Genomic DNA, 24,557 nt, shown 5'->3' with positions numbered 1-24,557 from the left:
CTTAGTTTGGCAGCTCCACTGAAATGTGTCCACCATGGGTGACCCTAATGGTTTTTGAAATACTAGTGGTATAGCTTCAAGTATCTCAGCAATACAGAAGCCACCACATTGTAAAGACTGATAGATGAGTGGTGGATTTCTCCAGTAATACATCATCATTGAAAAGAAAATGCAAATTTTTTCCTGAATATATCATAATATTTTTGAATTATTTTTACTTTTTTTACTTTGGTAGCACTTCTGTCAGTGTTAGGCAAGAGAATTTACTATCAGCTTAGTTCTATATAAGAAACAACTGAACAAATCAAGAAAGACTTATTTGTTCATATAATCATTTGTAGAAACACCAGGCAATCTGCTTCCATAAAGATTACAGCTAAGAAAACCCAACTGAGCAATCTCCTCTGTAACACATAGGGTTCACATGAGTCAGAATCAACTAGAAGTCATTTGGCTTGGTTTGACTTTTTTTTGGTCAAAAGGGAGAAATGTAAGCATGATGCAAACAGTTAACACGTTCAGGTGGTAACCGAGAGTCTGGCACTTTAGCTCGAGTCTATCCAGAGGCACTTCAGAATAAAAAAAAAAAAAAGTTTTTTTTTTTTTTTAGAATAAAGGTGGGGCAATTTAATTCTGAAAAATCAGTCATTGAAAACCTTATGGGGCATAGTTCTACTCTGACACACATAGGGTCCCCATAAGTTGGAGTCAACTTGACAGCAACTGGTTATTGGCCATAACGCATGCAAAGATATGAAGACACGGTCTTCAATTCATAGGTCTCAGGAACTGCTGAAACATATTCCATGTAGTCTGTCTGTCTGAAAGCATGACAGCCAAGTGGATCGTGAAACATCTGTAAAAAGACAATAAGGTAGAAAAAGAGAAGGGGGGGAAGGAAAACACATTTGTTGTGTGCTTATCGTGCACTGGGCACTTGAATAGAAAACCATATGGTGTACTATGCCAGGAATGACAAATTGAAAAGGAACAATGTTGTTCTCATCATCAAAAGAACATTTCAGGATTCATCCTGAAGTACAATGCTGTCAATGACAGGATAATACCCATGTGCCTATAGGATGATCATGAGACTATTAATCCAATGTAGGTACCAACAAATAAGGACAAAGGTGAAGAATCTGAAGATTTTTACCAACTTCTGCAGTCTGCGATTAATCTAACATGCAATCAACATGCACTGATAGTTGCTCACAATTGAAATGCGAAAGCTGGAAACACAGAAGAAGGAATGGTAGTTGGAAAATATGGCCTTGGTGATAGAAACGATGCCAGAGACTGCATGATGGAATTTTGCAAGACCAATGACTTATTGACTACAAATATCTTTTTTAAATAACATAAACAGCAACAATACACATTACCTCACCAGATGGAATACACAGGTATCGAATTGACTACATCTGTGGAAAGAGACTATGGAGAAGCTCAATATCATCAGTCAGAACAAGGCCAGAGGCTGTCTGTCAAGCAGATCGTCAATTGCTCTTTTGCAAGTTCAAGTTGAAGCTGAAGAAAATTGAAACAAGTCTACAAGAGACAAAGTACAACCATAAGTACACTCTACCAGAATTGAAACACCATCTCAAGAATAGATTTCACACACTGAACGCTAATGACCGAAGACCAGATGAGTTGTGGAATGACATGAAGGACATCAAGAAAGCAAGAGGTCATCCAAAAGACAGGAAAGAGAGAAAAGACCAAAATGTATGTCAGAAGTGACTCTGAAACTTGCTCTTGAACATCAAGTAGCTAAAGCAAAAGTAACAAGTGATGAAGTAAAAGAGCTGAACAGAGGATTTCAAAGAGTGGCTTGAGAAGTCAAAGCAAAGTATTATAATGGGATGTGCAAAAACCTGAAGATAGAAAACCAAAAAGGAAGAACATGCTCAGCATTTCAAAGCTGCAAGAACTGAAGAAAAAAATTCAAGCCTCGAGTTGCAATATTGAATGAAGAATTCCATGGGGAAAATATTAAATGACCAAGGCAGCATCAACCGAAGATGCAAGGAATGCAAAGAATGACTGTACAAAAAAGAGCTAGTCAAAGTTCAACCATTTCAGAAGGAAGCATATGGTCAAGAACCAATGGTACTGGAGGAAGAGGTCCAAGCTGCACTGAAGGTGTTGGCCTAAAACAAAGCTCTAGGAATTGACGGAATACCAAACGAGCTGTTTCAACAAACGGAGGAGTCCCTGAAGGTGCTCACTTATCTATGTCAACAAATTTGGAAGACAGGTGTTTGGCCAGCTTTCTCCATTCCAAAGAAAGGTGATACAACAAATGTGGAGATTATCAAACAATATTATCAACATCACAAACAAATGAAATTTTGCTAAAAATAATTTAAAAGTGATTGCAATAATACAACAACAGGGAACTGCAAGAAATTCAAGCCAGATGCCAAAAAGGACATGAACAAAGGATATCATTGCTAATATCAGATACATCCTGGCTGAAAGCAGAGAATACCAGAAAAATGTTTACCTGTGTTTTCATCCACTATGCAAAGACATTCAACTGTGTAGATCATAATAAATTATGGATAAAATTGTGAAGAATGGAAATTCTAGAACACTTAATTGTACTCACAGGGAAAGTGTACATAGGTTCCTTAAGAGGCAGTCATTCAAACAGAACAAGGGGATACTGTGTAGTTTAAGGCAAGAAAGATATGTGTCAGGGGTATAGGCTTTCCCCACACTTATTCAATGTGTATGCTGAACAAATAATCAGACAAGCTGGACTATATGAAGAAGAAAGCAGCATAAGAATTGAAGGAAGATTCATTAACAACCTACGTTATGCACATGACCCAAGCTTGCTTGCTGAAAGTGAAAAGGATTTGAACACTTACTGGTGAAGATCAAAGACCACAGACTTCAGTATGGATTACATCTCGACACAAAGAAAACAAAAATCCTCACAACTGGACAAATAGCAACATCATGATACGCAGAGAAAAAATTGAAGTCGTCAAGAATTTCATTTCACTTGGCTGCACAAATAACACCCATGGAAACAGCAGCCAAGAAATCAAATGATGTATTCCATTGTGCAAATCTGCTGCAATGGACCTCTTTAAAGTATCCAAAAGCAAAGATGTCACCTGGAGGGCTAAGGTGGGCCTGACCCAAGCCATAGTATTTTCAATCACCCCATATACATGAAAAAGCTGGACAATGAATAAGGAAGACTGATGAACAATTGATACATTTGAATTATGGTGGTGGCGAAGAATATTGAATAAACCATGGGCTTCCAGAAGAACAAACAAATCTGTCTTGAAAGTACAGTCAGAACGCTCCTTAGAAATAAGGACTGTAACACTTCATTTCACATAGTTTGAGCATGTTATCAGGAGGAGTCAGTCCCTGGAGAAGGGCATCATGATTGGTAAAGAAGAGGGTCAGCGAAAGGGAGAAAGACCCTCAACAAGATAGATTGACACACTGCCTCCAACAACGGGCTCCAGTATAGCAGTAATTGTGAGGATGGCACAGCACTGGGCAGTGCTTTATTCAATAGTATGTAGGGTCACTATGAGTCAGAACTGACCCAATGGCATCTAACAACAACAATAAAAACTAGATGGTTTACAACATATTTCCTTTGAACCAGCTAAAAATCAGTCATATCATCAGAGGCAGTAAGTGCAGATTCTAATTCCAGGAGCTCTACCTCCAGTGTTGGTGTTGGGGAAGGCCGGAGGGGCAGGAGTCTGGGGGCCTGCCTTCTGGAATGCAGCAGCCTTTTTATTCTGTCAGGCTTTAAGTTTCCTGGGCATTGCCTTATTTTTTTTGGTTGGGTAGCATCTGGGTTTCCTCTCCATTTCAAAGAGCGGCTCATTGCCTGTGAAGTTCTGTAGCCTGTATTGAAGCTCTCCAAGGTTGTCTTGATGAGGACATGTTATACCTCAGAGGCTTGGTTATGATTAGTCTTGTATCAGCATTTGCAATATGGGATTTGCTGTCTTTATCCGTTCTCATTCTGTATAGGATTTTGATGTAGCAGACTAACTCATTTTTGTAAGGCATTTTCTCTACAAATACTGGTTAAAATTTATGAGTATGTAAGTTGAAAGAACTGGGTAAATACTATGATAACTACGTTAATTTACTATTCTAACAAATTTCCATACCATTTCACAGTTATTTTTCCTACAGAAATGCTATGTAAATTCTCAAATAGTGGGCACAAGCTATGTTCATAAATTAACCTAGTTCTTCATTAATATACTGGAGACACTAAGTTTGTATTCTCTTCTATTTATGTCTACTCATTTTTTCCTTAAAACAAAAGCATGATATGCTCTTAAATATCCTGGAATGCTAGAGCTTTGAGAAGAGAAGTTTGAATAGTATGAAAAATGCTTGAATTTTATAGGCCCTAACTGATTTAAATCGCTTTAGTGTTCAGTCTGTTTGCAATCAATAGTTCCAAGAGACAAAAAAAAAAAAAAAAAAAAAACTTTATGAAATCTATTAAGAAGGTCCAATTTATCATGGCTTTAAGGTTTTTTTTTTTTTTTTATGTACATCTGTTCCAAAAGTCATTATCAGTGAAAAAATTTAGTGTATTTTAGTGGTCCATTGTACCCGCTGTTAGGCATTCTATAAATTGTGTGGTTAAAATGACAAAGACATTATTATCATTGTAAGTTAATAGCATTAAAGATCAATGGCTTAGGCTGGGTCTCTGGAGAAACAAAACCAGTGAGATGTATATATACATACAAAAAAAATTCCAACCTTCTTGCCTTCAAGCCGATTCTGATTCACAGGACCTTATAGGACGTGGAAGAACTGCCCCATAGGGTTTCTAAGGGGCAGCTGATAGAATCAAACTGCCAGCTTTTATGGTTAGCAGCTGTAGTTCTTAACCACTGTCCCACGAGGGCTCCATATATGCATACACATATGTTGTTGTTGTTAGGTGCCGTCTAGTCAGTTCCAACTCCTGGCGACCGTATGTAAAACACAATGAAATATTGCCTGATCCTACGCCAGCCTCATGATTGTTGTTATGCTTGAGCCCATTGTTGCAGCCATTGTGCAAATCAACTCCTTGAGGGTCTTCCTCATTTTCATTGACCCTCTACGTTACCAAGAATCATGTCCTTCTCCAGTGATCAATCCCTCTGATAACATGTCCAAAGTATGTGAGACACAGTCTCACCGTACTGGCTTCGAAAGAGCATTTTGGCTGTACTTCTTCCAGACAGATTTGTTTGTTCTTTTGGCAGTCCATTCAGTATTCTTTGCCAACACCACAATTCAAGGCATCAATTCTTCTTCAGTCTTCCTTATTCATTGTCCAGCTTTCATGTACATATGCGTATGAGGCGATTGGAAACACCATGTCTTTGAATAGATGCACCTTAGTCCTCAAGAAGGAATCTTTGCTTTCGAAAACTTCAAAGAGGTCTTTTGCAGCAAATTTGCCCAATACAATGCATTGTTTGATTTCTTGACTGCTACTTCCATGGGAGTTGATTGTGGATCCAATTAAAATGAAATCCTTTCTCTGTTAATCAAGATGTTACTTATTGGTCCAGTTGTGAAGATATTTTTTTTTCTTTGTAGAAGTATGATCCATACTGAAGGTTCTTGTCCTTGATCTTCATCAGTAAGAGTACCTAACAACAACAGGATACGTATATATGTATATATATAGATACATACTTATATAAACATTCATGTATATATGTATATATACAAATATAAGACAGAAAATGAATAAGATTGAAGAAGAATTGATGCCTTTGAATTATTATGCTGGTGAAGAATATTGAATATACCATGGACTACCAGAAGAACGAACAAATCTGTTTAGAAGAAGTAGAGCGGGGGTGGAGCGAAGATGGTGAAACAGAGGCTTCTGTCGAGCCCTCTTTACAACAAAGACCCCAAAAAACAAGTGAAATGAGCGTATTTGTGACAAGCTGAGAGCCCCGAGCATCAAAGGCAAGCTTAGACAACTAACTGAGGGGCAGGGGAAGGAAGAGACCATTTAGAAACGGAGAGGAGTTACCGGACCTGAATCGCCGGGAGCCCTCAGTCACCATTCCCGGAGCAGCGGCAGTGGTGGTGGCGGCGGGCTGGTCCTAGCCTTCGGCCGCAGTTTCCTCAGGGAGAAACAGCAGCCACACAGCCCACTCACACCTCCGGAACCTGAGGAGAAGGGCGCTCTCGGCAAAAGCTAAGTACTTGCGTGTGTTTTACCACACCCCCCCACCCCCAACCCAGCTTCAGCAGCTGAATGCCTAGGCCTGAGATAGACCCTGGAGAGCACCTGGAGCCGTGCTCCCACATTGGGGAAGGAAAAAATTTCAAACTGGGGGGAAAAGATAATTTGCTAGCTCCATTAACTGGGGGAGCTCAGAACAGAAGTGGCTCTTGTCCAGGCATAAACCATCCATGGACCTTGAGCACCTTTCCCTTCTGCATGGACCTGTGTGGGCCTATTTCAGGAGAATAGTCCCTTGTTGACAAACTCCAACCACTTCATCGGCGCGCTGGAGAAGTGGGTCTTTGATATTTGACATTGCTTTGCCTATTAAACAAGGTCCTCACCTACCCACAACAGGGACCTAAGGACTGGTAGCTCCACTTGGGTCACCCAGTCACCCGCAACAGGGGCCCAGGGATAACTGCTACCTCCCAGTCCTTACAACAAAATCCTTGGGTGCCCATGGTCCCTCTGCAGAGCCCACCCACCAGCACACTCTAGGGAACAGAGATGCGTTTTCCTCAGAGACACTTGGGGGTCAGTTCTCAGCCCCCTGCCTTGTTCAGAGCTTGACCCCCCTGCTGCAATCAGATACCTTTATATACGCCAATCACCCCACCCCTCTAAGACTGGAGGACAGAGCCTGTACCGCACACTTATTATCAGCTACCTGGAAACCTGAGCTGAATTCATACAAGAAGACTGAATGGACTCCTAGACTGATATACCTGATAACAGCTCTAGCCAGCTGGGGACAGGACACCAGAGCTCCAAAGGTGAAAATAATCAAGCTAGCTCACTCAAGCAACACATAGGGGTATACCAAAACAAAACCAAGCAAGCAGCTACGACACAGTAAGCAAGCATAAACTAATATAATAACTTATAGATGGCTCAGAGACAGCAGTCAATATCAAGTCACATAAAGAAAAAGGCCATGATCACCTCAACAGGCTCTCAAAACACAGAATCAAGGGATCTTTTAGATGAAAGTGCATTCCTGGAATTACCACAGGCAGAATACAAAAGTTTGATATACAGAACCCTTCAAGACACCAGGAAGGAAATGAGGCCATACGCAGAACAAGCCAAGGAACACACAGATAAAGCAACTGAAGAACTCAGGAAGATTATTCAGGAACATAATGAAAAGTTTAATATGCTGGAAAAATCCATAGACAGACAGCAATCAGAAATTCAGAAGATTAACAATAAAATTACAGAATTAGATAACTCAATAGAAAGTCAGAGGAACAGAATTGAGGAAGTGGAAGCTAGAATTTCTGAACTTGAAGATAAATCACTTGGCACTAATATATTTGAAGAAAAATCAGATAAAAGAATTTTAAAAAATGAAAAAACCTTAAGAATTATGTGGGACTCTGTCAAGACAAATAACCTATGAGTGATTGGAGTACCAGAACAGGGAGGGATAACAGAAAATACAGAGAAAATTGTTGAAGATTTGTTGGCAGAAAACTTCCCTGATATTGTGAAAGATGAGAAGGTATCTATCCAAGATGCTCATCGAACTCCACATAAGATAGATGTTAAAAGAAAGTCACCAAGACATATTATAACCAAGCTTGCCAAAACCAAAGGTAAGGAGACAATTATAAGAGCAGCGAGGGATAAAAAAAAAAAAAGTCACCTACAAGGGAGAGCCAATAAGAATAAGATCAGATTACCCGGCAGAAACCATGCAGGCAAGAAGGCAATGGGATGACTTATTTAAAAAATTGAAGGAAAAAAATTGCCTGCCAAGAATCATATATCCATCAAAACTGTCTCTTAAATATGAAGGTGAAATTAAGACATTTCAAGATAGACACAAGTTGAGGGAATTCTTAAAAATGAAAGCAAAACTACAAGAAACACTAAAGAGAGTTCTTTGGTTAGAAAATCAATAATATCAGGTATCGACCCAAGAGTACAACACTGGGCAGAGCAATCAGAAGTCAACCCAACCAGGGAAATCAAAAAAAAAAAAACACACAAAGCAAGATTAAAAAAAAAAAAAAGCCCAGCACAGGGTAACAGCAATGTTATTACATAAAAGAAGACAACATTAAAATAATAAAGAGGGACTAAGAAATGTAATCATACACCTTCCATATGGAGAGGAAGATACGGTGATACAAAGAAATAAAAGTTAGTTATAAACTTAGAAAAATAAGGGTAAATTATAAGGTAACCACAAAGGAGACAAACTATCCTACTCATCAAAATAAAATACAAGGGAAAATACAGACTCAGCAGAAACAAAATCAACAACAACAAATATGAGGAAAGGACAATATATAAAGAGTATCTACTCAGCACATAAAATCAAGTGGGAAAAAGAAGCTGTCAACGCACAAAAAAAGACATCCAAATGATAGCACTAAATTCATACCTATCCATAATTACCCTGAATGTAAATGGACTAAATGCACCAATAAAAAGACAGAAAGTGGCAGAATGGATTAAAAAACAAGATCCGTCTATATGCTGCCTACAAGAGACACACCTTAGACTTAGAGACATAAACAAACTAAAACTCAAAGCATGGAAAAAAATATATCATCAAAGAACAATCAAAAAAGAGCAGGAGTGGCAATATTAATTTCTGACAAAATGGACTTTAAAGTTAAATCCATCAGAAAGGATAAGGAAGGACACTATATAATGATTATAGGGACAATACACCAAAAAAGATATAACCATATGATATATTTATGCACCCAGTGAAAGGTCTGCAAGATACATAAAACAAACTCTATCAGCATTGAAAAGTGAGATAGACAGCTCCACAATAATAGTAGGAGACTTCAACACACCACTTTCGATGAGGGACAGGACATCCAGAAAGAAGCTCAATAAAGACACGGAAGATCTAAATGCCACAATCAACCAACCTGACCTCGTAGACATATACAGAACACTCCACCCAACAGCAACCAACTATACTTTCTTTTCTAGTGCCCATGGAACATTCTCTAGAATAGACCACATACTAGGTCATAAAGCAAGCCTTAGCAGAATCCAAAACATTGAAATATTGCAAAGCATCTTCTCTGACCATAAGGTCATAAAAGTGGAAATCAATAACAGAAAAAAAAAGGGAAAAGAAATCAAACACTTGGAAACTGAACAATACCCTGCTCAAAAAAGACTGGATTATAGAAGACATTAAGGATGGAATAAAGAAATTCATAGAATCCAATGAGAATGAAAACACGTCCTATCAGAACCTTTGGGACACAGCAAAAGCGGTGTTCAGAGGCCAATTTATATTGATAAATGCACACATCCAAAAAGAAGAAAAGCCCAAAATCAAAGAACTATCCCTACAACTTGAACAAATAGAAAGAGAGCAACATAAGAAACCCACAGGCACCAGAAGAAAACAAATAATAAAAATTAGAGCAGAACTGAATGAAATAGGAAACAGAAAAACAATTGAAAGAATTAACAAGACCAAAAGCTGGTTTTTTGAAAAACAACAAATTGATAAACCATTGGCCAAAGTGACAAAAGCAAACAGGAGAGGAAGCAAATTACCCAAATAAGAAACGAGATGGGCAACAGACCCAAGTGAAATTAAAAGAATCATATCAGATTACTCTGAAAAACTATACTCAAACAAATTTGAAAACCTAGAAGAAATGAATGAATTCCTAGAAACACACTACCTACCTAAACTAACACAAACAGAGGTAGGACAACTAAACAGACACATTACAAAGATGAGATTGAAAAGTAATCAAAAAACTCCCAACCAAAAAAGCCCTGGTCCAGATGGCTTCACTGCAGAGTTCTACCAAACTTTCAGAGAAGAGTTAACACCACTACTACTAAAGGTATTTCAGAGCATAGAAAAGGATGGAATACTACCAAACTCATTCTATGAAGCCACCATATCCCTGATACCAAAACCAGGTAAAGACACCACAAGAAAAGAAAATTATAGACCTATATCTCTCGTGAATGTAGATGCAAAAATCCTCAACAAAATTCTAGCCAATAGAATTCAACAACATATCAAAAAAATAATTCACCATGACCAAGTGGGATTCATACTAGGTATGCAGGGATGGTTCAACATTAGAAAAACAATTAATGTAATCCACCACATAAATAAAACAAAAGACAAGAATCACATGATTTTATCAATTGATGCAGAAAAGGCATTTGACAAAGTTCCACACTCATTCATGATAAACACTCTCAGCAAAATAGGAATAGAAGGAAAAATTCTCAACATAATAAAGGGCATTTATACAAAGCCAACAGCCAACATCACCCTAAATGGAGAGAGCCTGAAAACATTCCCAGTGAGATCGGGAACCAGAAAAGGATGCCCTTTATCACCACTCTTATTCAACATTGTGCTGGAAGTCCTAGCCAGAGCAATTAGGCTAGATAAAGAAATAAAGGGCATCCAGATTGGCAAGGAAGAAGTCAAAGTATCTCTATTTGCAGATGACATGATCTTATACACAGAAAAAACCCTAAGGAATCCTCCAGAAAACTACTGAAACTAATAGAAGAGTTCAGCAGCGTATCAGGATACAAGACAAACATACAAAAATCAGCTGGATTCCTCTACAGCAACAAAAAGAACATCGCAGAGGAAACCACCAAATCAATGCCATTTACAGTAGCCCCAAGAAGATAATCTTACCAGAGATGTAAAAGACTTATACAAAGAAAACTACACTACACTTCTGCGAGAAACCAAAAGAGACTTATATAAGTGGAAGAACGTACCTTGCTAGTGGATAGGAAGACTTAACATTATAAAAATGTCTTTTCTACCAAAAGCACTCTACACATTTAATGCAATGCCGATCCAAAATTCCCAATGACATTCTTTAATGAGATGGAGAAACAAATTAGCAACTTCATATGGAAGGGAAAGAGACCCCGGATAAATAAGGCATCACTGAAAAAGAAAAACAAAGTAGGAAGCTTTACTTTACCTGATTTTAGAACCTATTATACCGCCACAGTAGTCAAAACAGTCTGGTACTGGTACAACAACAAACACATGGACCAGTCGAACAGGGTTGAGAATCTAGACATAAATCCATCCACATATGAGCAGCTGGTATTTGACAAAGGCCCCAAAACAGTTAAATGGGGGAAAAGACAGTCTTTTTAACAAATGGTGCTAGCATAATTGGATATCCATCTGCAAAAAAATGAAACAAGACGCATACCTCACTCCATGCAGAAAAACTAAGTCAAAATGGATCAAAGACCTAAATATAAAATCTAAAACGATAAAGATCATGGAAGAAAAAATAGGGACAACATTAGGAGCCCTAATACATGGCATAAACAGTATACAAAACATTGTAAAGAATGTAGAAGAAAAACTAGATAACTGGGAGCTCCTAAAAATTGAACACTTATGCTCATCCAAAGACTTCACTAAAAGAGTAAAAAGATTACCTACAGCATGGGAAAAAGTTTTTAGCTATGACATTTCTGATCAGTGCCTGATCTCTAAAATCTATATAATACCGCAAAAACTCAACTGTAAAAAGACAAATAACCCAATTAAAAACACGCAAAAGATATGAACAGACACTTCGCTAAAGAAGACATTCAGGCAGCTAACAGATATATGAGGAAATGTTTATGATCGTTAGCCATTAGAGAAATGCAGATCAAAACTACAATGAGATTTCATCTCACTTCAACAAGGCTGCCATTAATCCAAAAAACACAAAATAATAAATGTTGGAGAGGCCATAGAGAGATTGGAACACTTCTACACTGCTGGTGGGAATGTAAAATCGTACAGCCACTTTGGAAATCGATTTGGCGCTCCCTTAAAAAGCTAGAAATAGGGCTACCATACCATCCAGCAATCCCACTCCTTGGAATATATCCTAGAGAAATAAAAGCCCTTACACGAACAGATATATGCATACCCATGTTTATTGCAGCACTGTTTACAACAGCAAAAACATGGAAGCAACCAAGGTGCCCATCAACAGATGGATAAATAAATTATGGTATATTCACACAATGGAATACTATGCATCGATAAAGAACAGTGAGGAATCTGTAAAACATTTCATAACATGGAGGAACCTGGAAGGCATTATGCTGAGCGAAATTAGTCTGTTGCAAAAGGACAAATATTGTATAAGACCACTATTATAAGAACTTGAGAAATAGTTTAAACTGAGAAGAAAACATTCTTTCGTGGTTACGAGAGCGGGGAGGGAGGGAGGGTGGGAGAGGGGTATTCACTAATTAGATAGTAGATAAGAACTACTTTAGGTGAAGGGAAAGACAGCACACAGTACAGGGGAGGTCAGCACAATTGGACTAAACCAAAAGCAAAGAAGTTTCCTGAATAAACTGAATGCTTCGAAGGCCAGTGTAGCAAGGGCAGGGGTCTGGGAACCATGGTTTCAGGGGACATCTAAGTCAATTGGCATAATAAAATCTATTAAGAAAACATTCTGCATCCCACTTTGAAGAGTGGGGTCTGGGGTCTTAAATGCTAGCGAGTGGCCACCTAAGATGCATTAATGAGAATCTTAACCCACCTCAATCAAAGGAGAATGAAGAACGCTAAGGACACAAGGTGATTATGAGCCCAAGAGACAGAAAGAGCCACTTGACCCAGCGACTACATCATCCTGAGCCCAGAAGAACTAAATGGTGCCTGGCTACAACTGATGACAGCCCTGACAGGGAACACAACAGAGTACACCTGAGAGGGCAGGGACCAGTGGAATGCAGACCCAAATTCTTATAAGACCAGACTTAATAGTCTGGCTGAGACTGGAAGGACCCTGGTGGTCATGGCCCCCAGACCTTCTGTTGGCCCAGGACAGGAACCATTCCCGAAGCCAACTCTTCACACAGGGATTGGACTGGACAATGGGTTGGAGAGGGATGCTGGTGAGGAGTGAGCTTCTTGGATCAGGTGGACACTTGAGACTATGTTGGCATCTCCTGCCTGGAGGGGAGATGAGAGGGTGGAGGGGGTTAGAAGCTGGCGAAAGGACACGAAAAGTGAGAGGGAGAGTAATTGGGAATGTGTAGCAAGTTGTATATGGGTTTTGGGGTGAGAGACTGACTTGATTTGTAAATTTTCACTTAAAGCACAATAAAAATTAGTAAAAAAAAAAAAAAAGGAAGTACAGCCAGAACATTCCTTAGAAGCAAGGATGATGAGACTTCATCTCACATATTTTGAACATGTTATCAGGAGGGACCAGTCCCTGGAGAAGGACGTCATGCTTGGTAAAGTAGAAGGTCAGCAAAAAGAGGAAGATCCTCAAAGAGATGGGTTGACACAGTGGTTGCAACAATGGTCTCAATCATAATGATTGTGAGGATAGCACAGGATTGGGCAGTGTTTCATTCTGTTGTACATAGGATTGCTACAAGTTGGAGCTGACTTGATGACACCTAATAATAACAACAACAACAATATACACACACACACACACACGTATATATACATGTATACATACAGAGAGAGATTGATTTATATCAAGGAAATGGTACATCCAGTTGTAGAAGCTGGAAAGGCCCAAGTTCATGGCTTAGGCGCCAGGCTAGAGACCTCTCCTGACTCATGTAGCTGCAGGGGCTGATGAACCAAAGATCCACAGGTCAGACAGGCAGCTGAAGGCTCAAAGGCCTGCAGATGCTGACAAATCCAACAACAGCAGATTAGATGGCAGACTGTAGGCTCAGAACCAAGGAACTGGAGTTCAGATGATGAGGAGACAAATGCAGGATCCTGAGGAGAGCAAAAGCCAGCAAGCTTTGCCAAAAAGGCCATATATATTGGATGCACATCATACCCTCAAAGAAACTCCCTTTCAACTGATTGGCTGGTCATAGGAGATCTCATCATAGAGGAGATTACATTATATCAGATATTACCATGGAGGTGATTACATCATTACTTAACTACCAAACCACATCATAACTGCCAAACCAGAGAATCATGGCCCAGCCAAGTTAACACACAACTGTTATCATTACAGTGCACCCCTTGTCAGTTTGCCATGTATACATCTCTTTAAACCATACATAATCTCTAAATATTAAAAAAAAATTTTTTTTTTTTTAAATCTCTAAATAAAAAAATTATAAAGTCATACTTGGGCTCAGTGATGTGTTTCCAGGCAGGAACATTCCTCTCTTTGGAACTAAGACCTCTATACCCACAGAGCATAGCATCAAGGAGACAGGAAGCAAAAATTTTGCAAGTGGATCACTACATGTAATAGTGAGTGGTGCCATTACCATTTCAACCCTTTGATTCCTAGATCCATGAATTGTATCTATGAGAGAAACACCACCATATATTGGACACAGGTTTAGAGCATAGATACCCTCCTAGAGAACATTGCCCCAACCCTGCAAGGTATTGCCACCTGGCTGCTGCTTTAATTGTGTCTTTAGAAAGCCATTCCAATGTTCTATCGAGCCAGCTGCTTTGGGATGATGGACAACATGGTAAGACCAGTGAATTCCATGAGCATGGGCCCATTGCTGCACTTCATTTGCTATGAAGTGAGTCCCTTGGTTTGAGGCGATGCTGTGTGGCTTACCATAATGGTGGATGAGGCATTCTTTAAGTCCATAGATGGCAGTTTTGGCAGAAGCATTGTGTGCAAAGAAGGCAAATCTGTATCCAGAGTGTCTATTCCAGTAAGAACAAGAGACTGCCCTGTCCATAATGGAAGTGGTCCAATAAATCAACATGCCATCAGGTTGTTAGCTGATCCCCTCAAGGAATGGTGCCATATTGAGGACTCAGTATTAATCTCTACTGCTGGCAGATTGGGCAGTCAGCAGTGACTGTAGTCAAGTCGACCTTGGTGAGTGGAAGTCCATGTTGCTGAGCCCATGCATAACCTCCATCCCTGCCACCATGGCCACTTTGGTCATGAGCTTATTGTGCAATAGTAGAGGGCTAGGGGAAGAGGATGATTAGTTTCCACAGAATATGTCATCCTATTCATTTGATTGTTAAAATCTTCCTCTGCTGAGGTCACTCTTTAATGAGCATTCACATAGGGCACAAATATCTTCAATTCTTTGGACCGTTCAGAGAGACCTATCTACATACCTCTTCCCTATACCCTCCTTGTCTCCAATTTTCTAATCATGTTCCTTCCAAATCCTCGACCATCCAGCCAAACCTCTGGCCACAGCCCATGAATCAGTATACAATGACACATCTGACCATTTCTCCTCCCAAGCAAAGTGAACAATTACAAGGCTTGAAGTTCTGCCCATTGGGAGGATTTCCCTTCACCATTTCCCTTCACGGAGGTTCCAGCAAGGGGATGTAGTGCTGCTGCTGTAAACTATTGAATGGTGCCTATGTATTACACAAAAACTTCTCTAAACCAGGCACAAGTTTTCTCTTCTTCAGTCAGCTGATCATAAGGAACTCCCCATGAGTCCATAGGTACAGACTGGTAGATGTAAGATGTCTTAGGCTGTGTATCTAGAGAAGCAAAAAACAGTAAAGCATATAAATACACTTATGGTGTGTTGTTGTTAGAGGCCCTCAAGTCGATTCTGACTCATAGTGAGCATATAAGAGAGAGTAGAACTGCCTTATGGGGTTTTCAAGGAGTAGCAGTTGGATTCAAACTGACAACCATATGGTTAGCAGCTGTAGCTCTTAACCACCGTACCACCAGGCCTCCAAATATACCTATAGAGAGATTTATATCAAGGAAATGACTTACATAGCTATAGAGGCTGGAAGGTTCAAAGTCATTGGTCAGACTGGAGGCTTCTCCTGGCTAACAGGCTGTGGAGACCGATGAATCCCAAGATCAGCAGGCAAGATGGCAGGCAATCTGCTAGCTCAAGTCCCAAGAAATGGAGGTCAGCTGAACAGAAGCAAGCTGCAGGATCCAGAGTGAGAAAAACCAGTGGCCTTGCCAGAAAGGCCACCAAAACTGAACGCAGGCCACACCCTCAAAGAAGCTTCCTTTCAATTTATTGGCTACTCAAACCAGATCCCATCATGGAGGTGATCACATTATATCAGATCTCATCATGGAGGTGATTACACCATTGTACCACTGCCAAACTACATCATAACTGCCAAACCACTGGAATCATGTCCCAGAAAAGTTGACACACAACATTCGCTATCACAGAAGGTAATGTGACGGGTATGGAGACCGTAGGCATTGGGTCACTTCCTGATGCAGCTTACTTGTAATTTCAGATCTTGCTCAGGCTTGATCTTGTATATACCACTTCCTTTTCATGATGGAGGGCAATTGTACATGTCCAACTTTATGGCTGTCAGGGTCAGACAACACCAGTTTGTGCTGGGCAGCTCAGGTGGCATGGTGACTTGGTGGCCCATGGTTAAGCATTCAGTCTCTATTAACAAGCAGAAAACTATTTCTCAAAAGGAGAGTAGTTATCTACAGAGGATGGCAGGGTTTTTCCCCAAAACCCTAAGGGTCTGCTCAGTGATTTAGCAATAGTGGCCTGTCAAGGACTCCAAATAACATCTTACCTGCCACTGACACTTCAAGCACCATTGGATCAGCTGGTTCACATGGCCCAAGTGGCTGAGCAGCTTGCATGGCAGTCTGAACCTGTTGCAGAGCCTTCTGTTTTTCTAGGCCCCCTCAAAACTAGTAGCTGTTCAAGTCACTTGTAAAATAGAGTGGAGTACTATACCCAAATCAGGGATATGTTGCCTCCAAAATCCAGAGGCCCATCAGGTATAGTGTCTCCTTCTTAGTTGTGGGAGGGGCCAGAAATAATAAATTATCCTTTACTTTAGAAGGACTATCACACCATGTCCCATACCAGTGCACCCCTAGAAATTTCACTGAGGTAGAAGGCACCTGAATTTTGACTGATTAATTTCCCACCCTGTAGGCGCAGTGGTGGAACCCTGGTGGCACAGTGGTTAAGAGTTCATCAGCTAACCGAAAGGTTGGCATTCAGAATCCACTAGCTCCTCCTTGGAAACCCTATGGGGCAGTTCTACTCTGTCCTATAAGATTGCTGTGAGTCAGAATCAACTTGATGGCACCTAACAACAACAACAACAGGCACATTGATTAAGAGCTATGAATGTTAACCAAAAGGTCAGCAGTTCAAATCCACTAGCTGCTCCTTGGAAACCCTAAGGGGAAGTTTGACTGTGTCCTACAGAGTCACTAAGAGTCGGAATCGACTTGGCAACAACGGGTTTTTTGGTTTAGCACACAAATGTTTTACCAATAAGTCCAGGGTCATTGACACTTCTTTACTAAGTCAAATCAGCATAATGTCATCAATTTAACCAACCAGTGTGACATCTTGTGGAAGGGAGAGGTGATCAAGGTCCCTGAGGATTAAATTATGACATAGAGCTGGACAGTTGATGTAACCCTGATGTAGGAGGGTGAAGGAGTATTGCTGACTTTGTCAGATCAAGGCAAACTGCTTCTGGTGGATCTTCAAAACAGGTATGAAGAAGGCATTAGCCAGATCAATAGCTGCATGCAAAGTACCAGGAGATATATTTATTTGCCAAAGCAATGAAACCACACATGGAACATCAACTGCAATTGGAGTCACCATCTGGTTAAGTTTTCAATAATCAACTGTCATTCTCCGAGATCCATCTGTTTGTTTTTTTGCACAGGCCAAATAGGTGAGTTGAATGGGGATGCAGTGGGAATCACCACCTGTGCATTCTCCAAGTCCTTGATGGTGGCAATAATCTCTGCAATCACTCCAGGAATGCAGTATTGCTTTTGGTTTACTATTTTAAAATTTAAAAAAAGAATAGATATTATATTTTTTTAAAAAAAGACTAGATTTGACACTTTAAACACTAATGACCGAAGACCAGACAAGTTGTGGAATGACATCAAGGACAACATCCGTGAAGAAAGCAAGAGGTCATTGAAAAGATAGAAAAGAAAGAAAAGACAAAGATGGATGTCAGAGGAGACCTGAAGCTTACTCTCAAATGTTGAGCAGCTAAAGCAAAAGCAAGAAATGATGAAGTAAAAGAACTGAACAAAAGTTTTCAAAGGGCAGCTCAAGAAGACAAAGTAAAGTATAATGATATGTGGAAAGAGCTGGAGATAGAAAACCAAAAGGGAAGAACACACTTGATGTTTCTCAAGCTGAAAGAACTAAAGAAAAAATTCAAGTCTCAAGTTGCAATAGTGAAGGATTGATTCTACAGGGAAAATATTAAAGGACGTAGGAAGCATCAAAAGAACATGGAAGGAACACAGAGTCATTACACAAAAAAGAATTGGTCAACCTTCAACCATTTCGAGGGGCAGCATATGATCAGGAACCGATGGTACTGAAAGAAGAAGTCCAAGCTGCACTGAAGGCATTGGTGAAAAACAAGGCTCCAGAATTGACGGAATATCAGTCGAGATGTTTCAACAAACGGATGCAGTGCTGGAAGTGCTCACTTGCTATGCCAAGAAACTTAGAAGACAGCTACCTGGCTAATCAACTGGAAGAGATCCATATTTATGCCTATTCCCAAGAAATGTGGTCCACCTAAATATGGAAATTATCCAACAGTATCATTAATATCACATGCAAGCAAAATTTTGCTGAAGATCATTCAAAAACGGTTGCAGCAGTATATCAACAGAGAACTGCCAGAAATTCAGGCCAGATTCAGAAGAAGACGTGGAAACAGGGATGTCATTGCTGATGTCAGATGGATCCTGGCTGAAAACAGTGAATACCAGAAGAATGTTTACCTGTGTTTTATTGATTGTGCAAAGGCATTCGTCCGTGTGGATCATAACGTATTATAGATAACATTGCGAAGAATGGGAATCCCAGAATGTGTAATCATGCTCATGAGAAACATGTAGATATCAAGAGGCAGTTGTTCAGACAGAGCAAGGGGATACTGATTGGCTTAAAGTCTGGAAAAGTGTGTGTCAGGGTTGTATTCTTTTACCATACCTATTCAATCTGTATGTTGGGCAAGTAATCCGAGAAGCTGGACTCTATGAAGAAGAACCGGGCATCAGGATTAGAGGAAGACTCATTAACAACCTGTGATATGCAAATGACACAACCTCGCTTGCTGAAAGTGAAGAGGACTTGAAGCACTTACTAATGAAGATCAAAGGCCACAGCCTTCAGTATAGATTACACCTCAACTTAAAGAAAACAAAAATCCTCACAACTGGACCAATAAGCAACATCATGATAAATGGTTGAAGTTGCCAAGAATTTCACTCTACTTGGATTCACAATCAACAGCCATGGAAGCAGCAGTCAAAAAATCAAAAGACCCATTGCCTTGGGCAAATCTGCTGCAAAGGACCTCTTTAAAGTGTTGAAAAGCAAAGACGTCATCGTGAAGACTAAGGTGTGCCTGACTGACGCCATCGTATTTTCAATCGCATCACATGCATGTGAAAGCTGGACAATGAATAAGGAAGACCGAAGAAGAATTGACACATTTGAACTGTGGTGTTTGTGAAGAATATTGAATATACCACGGACGGCCAAAAGAACGAACTGATCTGTCTTGGAAGAAGTACAACTGGAATGCTCCTTAGAAGCAAGGATGGTAAGACTGTGTCTTATATACTTTGGACATGTTGTCAGGAAGGATCAGTCCCTGGAGAAGGACATCATACTTGGTGAAGTACAGGGTCAGCAGAAAAGAGAAAGACCCTCAACGAGATGGACTGACACAGTGGCTGCAATAACAGCCTCCATTGTAACGGTGATTGTAAGGGTGGCGCAGGACTGGGCAGTGTTTTGTTCTATGGTACATAAGGTCACCATGAGGTGGAGCCAACTCGACGGCACCTAACAACAACAACAACAAACATGTCAGGGATCCAGTGTGTGAGCTCTGCCAGTTTCTGAGTATGTCTGTTCCAATTATGCATTGTGGAACTGGGGAAATCACTACAGGATGGGTTTGGGAACCCACTGAATCCACTGTGAGACAGATGTGAGCTAACAATTAATAACCTGACCTCCATACATCCCCACTCTGACAGGTGGGCCACAGTGACATTTTAAGTCTCCTGGAATTATTGTCCAGTCACAGTGAGCATCCAGCAATTCCTGGAAAGCCTGAAGATTTCCTTTTCTCCAATAAACAGTCACTCTTGCAAAAGGCCTTAGATCCACTGGGGGAAGGCTGGGAGAAAGATTAACAGTATAAGTTTTTGGCATTGTAATAGGGTCCTTCCTCAAAGGGACCTGGCCACTCCTCCTCTCACGGGTTTGTGGCTCAGCAAACTCACTCAAGTCTGGGAATTTATTGAGGGACCATGACTCTCTATACTGATAATTCGAGTTAGACTGGTGTTCACTTGACCTAGGATTCTTCAGGCTGTACAGATCAAGTAAATATTTAGTAGATTTCCTATCTATGTCACTCCTAGGGACACCATGGAGTTGTAGATAACTCCATAAGGCCATCAGAATCAGACCATTCTGATTACTGCTTTGAATCCACTATACAATACAGTAACCACACCCATCTTGTCTTTGTCGATTGAGTGCCATCACTTAGTCACTACCACCAGAGATTCCATCAGCCCTGTTGTAGTTAGATGTCTTCATTCAGGTAGGGAAGCTCCCACTCTCAAATCTGACTTACATATAACAGCAATCACAGCAGCCATCGAAGATGCTGGAGCTCCCTTCTCAAATTTTTTTCTCACCCGTGTGGTAAAATGTGTGCCCTCTGGGCACTCCATGTATGAGTCTGTGAGTCTAACCTGACAAATCCACTCTAACATGCCAATTTCTGTAGGCCTTTGGATACCTTCTTCTCAGTATACCAAGGTAGGTCTGGTACTTCGACTTAATTTAGTGTAGGCCACTGTATAATCCCTGCATCAGAGACCTAACCAAATAAACTATTAGAGTCTTTCCTAACCTCTCAAACTGAAACACTGAATGAAGAATATGTGCTCAGTGGGCTCTTATCAATAATCCTGGACTGATCCAACTTCATCTTCTTTGCACCATTATACCACACCCTTAATAGCCATTCTCACACATATTCACCAGGTTTCTGTTTGTACATCTTAAAAAAGTCAAGTATATCTTTTGGAAAATAGCATACTTCCTACAGGGTCATGCTTTGCATCTTCACCATTTGGAGCTTTGTGGAACTGACATCTAGTTATAGGTCTAGAAGCAAAAATGGATGGTGAGTACGTGTTTTGAAAATATTCAACAATGTCTTATAAGGCATCTGCCTCAGGTGATGCCCCACGAGATGACTCAGACGGCACCGCATGTGATATCTCAGACAAAGAGTCTTCAGACAAGCTGGGTAAATCTCATCAGATGGGGGTTGAGGGGCTAAGGTTTTGTTGGCAGGAGCAATTCAACAGAATTTAGTGGCTCAGTGTCCTCAGCTTCCTCATTATCTGCCCATATGCCCACATCCCAAGTTTCATGATCTCATTTCTTCTCAATCAGTGCCCTCACTTTAACTTCAGGTATCATTCAAAGCTGGGAATTCAGTTGGCGTTGTAAGTCAGCCACTCTTACAATAAGACTCTGGGTTTGCTTTTTGGTAATATCGCCTCTGTTACCTCGAGAAATAAGGCTTTGTCTCAGGGTACAAGTGGAAATTTGAGGTTTTTTATGTGGTGCTTGAGCTTTGACTCTGAGGCCCTGAGCTCATTTCTTCCTTGTACCAATTTGTCTAGGGAAAGTAGGACCAACCAACCAGCTTCCACATACTTCTGATTCTGACAGAACTGTAGAAAAGTTCAAAGATGCCATCACTCAGAGCCTTGCCACTCACCAATACTTGATCTATTGGTGGTGATATTTTTCATATTTCTATTGCCTTCTCACACCATGGATTACTACTGCCGTCTTTACTACTAAAAGCAAAGTCATCAACATCTTTAAGACTAATTAGACTAGAGAACTAATTAGAAAACTCATCGTTACTATTTTGCTTCTCCAGAACCACATTCAGTACCAAATGTCTTAGGCTGAGTTCTCTAGAGAAGCAAAACCAGTGAAGTGAATATATATATATACACACACACACACACACACACATAGAGAGATAGATTTATAGCAAGGAAATTGTTCATATGGTTGTAGAGGCTAGAAAGACCCTTGTCCCTGGGTCAGATATCAGGCTGGAGCCTTCTCTTGACTCATGTAGCTATAGCGAGTCAGACAGCATGCTGCAGGCTCAGGGACTGTGGAGGCTGATGAATCCAAGATCAGTAGGTAAGATGGCAGGCTGTTGGCTCAAGTCTCAAGAACCAGAGTTCAAATGATGAAGAGCCAAATGCAGGATTCAGAGAACAGTAAAAGCCAGCAAGCTTTACCAGAAAGTCCAAATATAAATATTGATGCAGGTCACACCCACAAGGAAGCTTCCTTTCATCTGACTGGCTGATCATAGCAGAGCTCATCATGGAGGAGATTACATTACATCTAATGACCGAAGACCAGATCAGTTGTGGACTGATACAGAGGACACTATACATGAAGAAAGCAAGAGATTATTAAAAAGACAGGGAAAGAAAGAAAAGACCAAAATGAATGTCAGAAGAGACTCTGACACTTGCTCTTGAATGTAGAGTGGCTAAAGCAAATGGAAGAAATGATGAAGCAAAAGAGCTATACGGAAGATTTCAAAGAGTGGATGGAGGAGACAAAGAAAAGTGTTACAATGACGTGTGCAAAGACCTGGAGATAGAAAACCAAAAGGGAAAAACAGGCTAGGCATTTCTCAAGCTGAAAGAACTGAAGAAAAAATTCAAATCTTGAGTTGCAATATTGATGAATTCTATGGGGAAAGTATTAAACTACGCAGTAAGTGTCAACAGAAGATAGAAAGAATACTGTCATTACCCCAAAAACAATTGGTCAACTTTCATCCATTCCAGGAGGTAGCAAATGATCAGGAACCAATGATACTGAAGGAAGAGGTCCAAGCTGCACTGAAGGCATTGGTGGAAAACAAGGCTCTGGGAATTGACAGAATACCAACTGAGATGTTTCAACAAACGAATGCAGCACTGGACGTGCTCACTTATCTATTTCGAAGACAGTTACATGACGAAACTACTGGAAGAGATCCATATTTGTGCTATTCCAAAGAAAGGTGATCCAACCTATTGTGGAAATTATCAAACAAAAACCATTAAAAAAAAAAAAAAAAGCAGCTGAAGCAGTACATCAACAAGGAACTGCCAGAAATTCAAGCTGGATTCAGAAGAGGACATGAAGCTAGGGATATCACTGCTGATTTCAGATGGATCCTAGCTGAAAACAGAGAATACCAGAAAGATGTTTACCTGTGTTTTATTGACTATGCAAAGACATTCGACTGTGTGGATCATAACAAATTATGGATGACATTGCGAAGAATAGAAATTTCAGAACACTTAATTGCGCTCATGAAGAACCTGTACATAGATCAAGAAGCAGTCGTTCCAACAGAACAAGGAGATACTGTGTGATTTAAAGTCAGGAAAGGTGTGCATACAGGTTGTATCCTTTCACCATACTTATGCAATCTATATGCTGAGTGAATAATCCGAGAAGCTGGACTACGTGTAGAATGTGGCATCAGGATTGGAGGAAGACTCATTAAAAATCTGTGTTATGCAGATGACACAACCTTGCTTGCTGAAAGTGAAGAGGACTTGGAGCACTTACTGATGAAACCAAAGGCCACAGCCTTCGGTACGGATTACAACTCAACGTCAAGAAAACAAAAATCTTCACAACTAGACTAATAAGCAACATTCTGATATGTGGAGAAATGAATGAAACTGCAAGGATTTCACTTTACTTGAATCCACAATCAACACCCATGGAAGCAGCAGTCAAGAAAAGAAATGAAGGCTGAGGTTCACCTTCAGCCAAAGATTAGCTGGGCCCATAAAACAAAACAAGACTAAAGGGGCATACCGTCCCAGGGGACTAGAAGTCAGGAAAGAACAGAAAAGCTGGTAATAGGAAACACAAGTTCAAGAAGGGAGAGTGTGGACATGTTGCGGGGATGGTAACCAATGTCACAAAACAATATATGTACTAATTCTTTAATGAGAAGCCAGTTCTGTAAATCTTCATCTAAAGTACAATTTTTTTTAATTTTCAAAAAAGAAAAGAAAACGGTGCATTGCATTGGGCAAATGTGCTGCAAAAGACCTCTTTAAAGTGTTAAAAAGCAAATATGTCACCTTGAAGACTAAGGTGCACCTGGTCCAAGCCATGGTGTTTTCAAATGAGCTCATTTGCATGTGACAGCTGGACAATGAATAAAGAAGACCAGAGAAGAATTGATGCCTTT

This window comes from Loxodonta africana, chromosome 9 (genome assembly GCF_030014295.1).
Source record: "Loxodonta africana isolate mLoxAfr1 chromosome 9, mLoxAfr1.hap2, whole genome shotgun sequence".
Lineage (NCBI taxonomy): Eukaryota > Metazoa > Chordata > Mammalia > Proboscidea > Elephantidae > Loxodonta > Loxodonta africana.
This window is presented reverse-complemented; position numbering follows the sequence as displayed.